The 6,908-nt window shown below is 46.2% G+C and overlaps 1 pseudogene; it reads right to left on the reverse strand.

The window, feature by feature from the left end:
• Window positions 1-432: 432 nt before the first annotated feature.
• On the reverse strand, window positions 433-3,736 carry LOC123473771 (annotated as a pseudogene).
• Window positions 3,737-6,908: the final 3,172 nt, after the last annotated feature.

Genomic DNA, 6,908 nt, shown 5'->3' on the forward strand with positions numbered 1-6,908 from the left:
TCTTGAACGAAACTAAGGCGGAAGGTACCACCCATGTTTTTGAGGGCTCTGCTGAAAATCCGAACCGCACGATGCCCGTTCCGGTGAAATCAATTGGGACTGATCCTTTTAACATCCGGAGCGATTCGCCCGGAACTTCAACGGCTTTCTTCACGCTAAATCTAACGGATCCTTTCCGTCGCACCACCGGCAAATCTTTAGCCAAATCCTGAAAAAATTCTCCTGACGGCAGTGATCTGTTTACTTCTTCCGGAATCGATGTGTTGGTCTTGTCAATATCAGCTTCCTCTTCTACATCTTTTATGAACACTGGAACAATTTGATTATCCTTATAGATTAAATTTATATTGGCTTTCACCAGCCAATCTACGCCCAAAATCAAGGGAAAGGGGGCCATTTCTACAACTGCGACCTTTTCAAGAAACACTCTAGTGTCTTTAAAACAAATTTGTAAAGGAATTTCATCTACTACTCTTACAACCTTATTATCTATTCCCCTTATCCCTGGAAGAATACGAATGCCTTTATTCTTAACAATTCGTCTTACTACTGGTAACCTTACTGTTGTTATGCTGGATCCTGTGTCCAGCAAGGCGTCTGTCTCACCAACTCCTTGGATGTAAACGCGGATGACAGGCAGTTGAGTTGGTCGGGACGACTCATCAATGTGTTCTCCCGTCAGCGCTGGCCTGGGCCAGCCGACGGGGCCTGGCCGTTTCCCGCCCCCCGAGGACAATTTCTCTTGATGTGACCGATCGCTCCACACTGAAAGCAGCTGCGATTATCCGGCTGGCGCTGCATTTGGCGCTGGCCTCCTCCCAGCGTCAATCCATTCAGTCGTTCCGTCAATCTAGCGATCTGCTTTCCCATTGACAGCAGTGCCGATCCGACATCAATGTGTGGTGCTGCAGGAGGAAGGGGTGTCGGAACCGGTGGTGGATGCATCGGCACTGGTGGCAACGTAGACGGCTGAAAAAATGGATTATTTGGGGGGAAGGGGGACACATTTGGCCGCAATGTAGAGAATAACGTCTCGAGGTCTCTTAACCTCGTCATGAACTCGTCGACGTCTGTCGGCGTGTCATTCATCATGGCCGCCACGTGCTGCCAATGCGCCAACCCACCTATCAGATATGAAACCTTCTGCGCATTTGTCAAAACATGGGGGGAAAGATCAAGCAAACGAGATTTTTCCACTGCATACGCGATCCCTGGTTCCCCCGCTTTCTGGACCCTTTCCTCGATCAGTTTATACCACTCCGATGGTGATAAACGTTGTGTAAAGTTAGTCCCCAGCGCATTGGACCAGTTTTGCCAATTCAGATTATTGGCGCCCGATTGCAAATGCCACTGAAGGGCAATTCCTCCTAGACGACTGACGGCGACTTGTCGCTTCTGTGCGTTTTTCCACCCTTCTACATCTCCGGCCTGATTGAGGATACGGACCCAGTGTCTACCGGACTCTCCCACTTTACCCTCAAACATGGGGATTGACTCAACAACTGCATTATTTACATGTGCAAGCGCCGCCCCTGCTTGTTGCTGCTGAGCAGTTACCAGTGCACGCAAAGCTGCACTTTCTTGTTGCTGGGCCGCTAGAAGATTCATTTATGCATCGTGACGCCCCTGATACTGTGCCCGATCCTGAGCAGCGCCATTTGCAAAATTTGCGAGAGCCTGGGCTAGGTCGGGATCCATGTTTACCGGTACGTTTACTTGCTCCGGCTCTTCTCTAACAGGCGAGATATCAAAATTTAATCGTCGCGAAGGCCTCTCTTCACTTTCTGAATCGCTATCGGGGATCAATGCAACTACTCGAGGCGTAACAACTACTGGGATCAAATTTCTCGAGGCATTTCACGTCCTAATATGATAATCTACTGGAGCAACTACAGCAACCCGTTTCGGCGGCATAAATACAAAAAAAAATAAAATAAAAAATATATAAAATAAAATAGAATGAATCGAAAGCAGGGACGAATAAATGCGGGAGAAAGAAAAAAGAGAAAAAAAAAAAGGGTGTCTGGGCGACCACGCTATCGCCTTGGCAAAAAGAGAAATGACGTAAGACCACGCTATAGCCACCGGCAACAAAATGATTTTACGCAAGACCACGGTATCGCCCCCGGCGACTAGACAAAATTAGCGAACCCGAAAATCAAATATTAGGAAGAGAAAAGAATAAGAAGAAAAAAACAATACAAAAAAAACAATTTTTTAAAAATACGATTTGAGCAAAGAACAAAAATATAATTAATCCACGACGATGGTTCTGCAAGCAGTTCACGAGTGTGAATCTTTTCTGAGGCCAGTATCCCTCTTCTGACACCAATTGTTGCGGGATAAAGGCCCACAAGCCTATTTTATTCAGACGCTAGTGAATTAACGAGGGTTTGTCTTTCTAGACACACAAGCAAGACTTTCACACAATCGAAATACAAACAATCTACAGGACAATCAAATGTACTTCTTAATCAATCTTAGTACCTTTTTCACACGACGGGGCCTAGCACGGCACCCGTATTACACAATATCCCAGCAAGAGAAGGGGGGAAAATGTTCCCAGCTTGACAGTTCGAACCAGTCTGTCCCGAGAGAGGGTGAGGGCAGAAGATAAGGGGTGTCACCAGTCGTGACATCTAGCAGGGGGAAAAGGGACTTGTCGTAATGCCAGCGGGCTATCTGGGATATCCCCGCCACAATCCTTATGTCGGGTTTCGCAGAAAATGTGGGCCTGATGCCCAATATAACCACCAGGGGTTGGTAGAAAGTTGGTTGTGGTGTAGACGGTGGTTGGTGCGTCGTCATGCGTCAATGTTTGTTTAGATGATTAGATGTAATTTGAATTTCCATAGGAATGAGACTAGGACGTCTCGGATTTGGAGTTGTTTTTGTTTGTCTAGTGACATATTCAAACCTATGAGAGTGTTGATATCCCAGGTAAGTTGTTTTTCCATGAAGAATTGTTTGATTGGTGCATGTAGACTATAAAAGAACTTATTGCGAGAACATGTTTGGTATCTTCAAATGCAGGGCATCCGTGTCGGCATAGTGAAGAGACATCCATGTCTAGTTTGCTGAGGAAATAGTTGAGTCTATTGTGACCCGATCTGAGTCGGTGGAGGGCAAAGCAGACAGATCTGATGGGATGGTAATGCCACTCGAAGACACCTAGTCTGCCTCTTGAGCTGACACAAGGTTTTCCAGAGTTTTTCAGCTCGATGAGTGTTTCTGCGGATCATTCTTTCTTATACTTTTCAATTAGTTCACGTGCCGTGAGCGTGTTGTGGATTTTGTTGATTCATGGAATGCCAGCTTGGTCACTGGTCAACCTTTCTGCTGCTTCGTTGCCAGGGATGCCAATTTTGGCTAGGGATCCACGTTGGGTGAGTGTGAGTTCTTGCATTTTTTGACAATGTAAGAGATTCCATATGTCTTGTATAATAGGGTTGTATGAATGTTTTGTGGCTGCATTGATAGCCACAAAGGCTGACTGTGAGTCAGTAAAGATTTGTATTTGAAGTGGTGCAGGCTCCAGGTGGTAACATGCTTCAAGGTCTTTGAGGATGCCATGTAGTTCAGCAGTTTGAATGTTGGACCCGGGCGTGAGGTTCCAGGCACCTTCCGCTTTAATTTCTGGAAAAATGTAGGCGCAGGATGTGGAGTGCGATGAGACGGAGCCATCTGTGTAGTATTTAATAGTTGTATGATGCAGGTGTTTTAAGGCGTGATTCATCTGTACCCGGGGATTATCCAGTGTGACCTTTTTTGGCATTGGGAAATATGACGTCTTAGCAGGTGCAATGGACCACGGCGGAGGGCTTTTCCTTTGGGTGAAGTAGTCAGGGTGTGCTTTGAGGAGGTTATCTTCCAGAGCAGCTAACTTGCTGAGCATTGGAGAGATGTTCAGAATGCTTCTGGGTGGCCATTCCATGGGGTGGTTGATGTGGTGATAGGCCGGCTGATATGTCGAGTTTTGGGGATTTTTGCTCAGCTTTATTAGGTTGCGTTGTATCGTCAACTTTTTAGCTCAAGCCGAACCTAAATTGAGCTCAATCAGTATTTTTTCCTTAACCAATTCGTCACAGTTGAGCTCGATTTCCGTTTTATGGTTAACAAAAAGTTCAATCAAGGTTGTGCTCGACCAAATTTTGCGAGCTCAACCACAAAAGTTCATCCACAGTCTGGACTGTGGTTGAACTAAATTCAAGTTGGTTGACCCTCTGTTGCAGACGGCCCCGTCTGTCTCCTTACTCCACCTATGAGTCCCTTTCTGTATTGTTTGGGTGCCCTGAGGGCCCTTGTGATTGTCCCTTGTGACCGTCAGTTGGCGTGACTGTGACGTAAGCCGGCCGGCGCACGAGTAGGACAGTTAGACCTGGCGTAGCAGTCGAGACAAGTGTGTCTCCGTAAGTCTTACTGTCGTAAGCAAGTTTAAGAGAGAGCTTTGGCCAATACCTGGCTCCTTCGCGTGCATTGTGTTTCTTGTGTTTAATATATTCGTGTAAGCACCCTAATTTATTTGTCGTGTACTTATTTATTCGTGTAATTTAACCAATCTGATTAGTCGAATCCGCTCGTCGGCTGAGCAGATTGCAACATTTGGTGTCAGAAGTCGGGCACGGGCCATTGAATAGCTCTCATTTTTTGTTGTTTTTTTTTTTTCTTCTCCTCTCTCTCTTTGTAAAATTTTCTTTGTGAGAGCTGCCCGTGCGAAATTCACGTAGTTTTTTTTTTTTGGGTTGAAAACGCCCCCTCCCAACCCCACAACTTTTCGCGCGTAAAACCACGTGGCCCGTTGAGGCCTGGGAATAATTCGTGTCATTTTTTTTTTGTGTGTGTGTATGTGTGGCTTATATAATCTGCGTGATAGCCGCCATTTCTTTTTTTTTTTTCTCTTTCGCGTTAATACGCTTTTTGCTCCGGTATTGAGCAGAGTGGGTATTATTTCGTTTCTTTTGCTCTGGTATTGAGCAGAATCAGTATTGATTCTGTCCTTTTTTGTTTTGTTTTGTTTTGTTTTGTTTTGTTTTTTTTCTCTTTCCCCGATCACGTTGTCCAGTTGTCGTGTGTCGTAACGACAACCACCACCCGTATCTGTATTTCGTTTATTTATTTTTTTTTCTTTTTTTTTGTATATTTAATTAACATTTGGTAGTAAGTAAGTGTGTGGAGTCCTATCGATAGGTCTTGGGAAATCATATGCCGCCTAAGCGTACAGATTTTTCAGTGCCATTTCAAATAGTAACGCGTTCAACCACCAGGACGGTAGCCACGCCGTTGAAACCTGCACGAGTAGTAGTGCCGACCACACAAGTACCGTCACCGTCCCTGCGTGGTGGCGTGAGTAGGCTCACTTATAATTTACCAGTTTCAGCAACTGCAGTTTCAAGGGTACCAGACATGGCGCTGCCCCAGGATCTAATTGATGCGCTGAGAAATCTCACGACGGCAATGGGCCAAGATCGACTAGCTGCCCAAAATCAGGCGGCAGATCTTTTGAACGCGTTGGACCAACAGCGTCAACAGTCGGCGAACTTGGTGCAACAGCTGGCCAACAATGCAGCAGCCGGACAGAACCAGCAGCAACAGCAAAATCTTCCCCAAGCTCCAGTTTTACCCATTCCACGTATAGCAAATGCGGCTGTCGACTCCATTCCATGCTTTGAAGGTAAGCTGATGGATTTTCCGCAAGATTTTATTGATTTCGTTGATAGGGTAGCCGTAGCCGAGGGCTGGACAGATGCGCAGCGCATTCAAGTAGCAGCAAGGCGTATGCTAAAAACAGCGTTGGATTGGCACATCCACATAGGCCACACCCACGCAACTTGGAATAATTGGTCGCTGGCATTCACGGCGAATTTTTCACCTCGATTGCACGTGAGTGAATGGCTCCATCTAGTGGAAGATAGGCGGCAGAAAACCGGCGAGTCGGGTATAGAGTACGCTTTGGACAAGCATAAGGTATTGCGTGTTGCCCCTATCCCACTTAACGAGGAGAAGATGGTTGCATTTTTGATAGATGGCCTCGCCAGTTGGCAACATGTGGCCGCCATGACAGCGAACCGTCCAGCCAACGTCACGGAGTTTATTCAGAGGATAAGGGAACTAGAGACTCTTGGCGTTGCGTCTCGCTTGGTACCTCCACCAGCACATGGACCAGTGGTGCCACCTTGGGCTCCACCAGTGGTTCCACCAGCGGCTCCGACAGCAACCCACCATTGGCGCCATCTAGCGCTCCTGATTTAAATGCCACTCTAACAGCATTTGGCAACCAGCTGGTTCATCAACTGACTGCACAGTTCAACAAGATGACAATAGGGAGTCGTGGTACCGGTGGTGGAGGAGGCGGAGGTGATCGTGGTGGAAGAAGCGGAGGTGATCGTAGCGGAGGAGGATGGGTCGACCCTAGCAAACGGAAATGCTACAACTGTGGGGTGGTTGGCCACATCTCCCGTCACTGCCCAGCAAAGTCGGGAAAAGGACCGACCGGAAGTTAGGAGCAAGGCCTATGCTAACCGGTTATGCACACCTTCCTTGTCGTCCCCAGCTTCCACTGGTTAAGGTATTCATAGAAAATATTGGTGAAGTGACTGGCCTGGTTGATTCAGGCGCTAGTTTGTCTGCTATAAGACTTAGTGTAGTAGGGAATGTTTTGGATCCTAATCGTAAGAAACCTTTTGTAAATCTAACTGGGATGGATGATAAAAAAGTCATTGTTGATTCATTTTGCTCTTTAAAAGTAAAATGTGAAAATAAGGTGGTTGAGTTAAATGAAGTAGCTGTAGTTAAAAATTGTCCATTTACATTGATTCTTGGGGTAGATTGGATTTTGAAAAGTAAATCAAACTTGATTGTAGAAGATGGTAAAATTGTTTTAAAATCTCATGATTCAAACAGACCAAAAG

This window comes from Daphnia magna, linkage group LG6 (genome assembly GCF_020631705.1).
Source record: "Daphnia magna isolate NIES linkage group LG6, ASM2063170v1.1, whole genome shotgun sequence".
Taxonomy (NCBI): domain Eukaryota; kingdom Metazoa; phylum Arthropoda; class Branchiopoda; order Diplostraca; family Daphniidae; genus Daphnia; species Daphnia magna.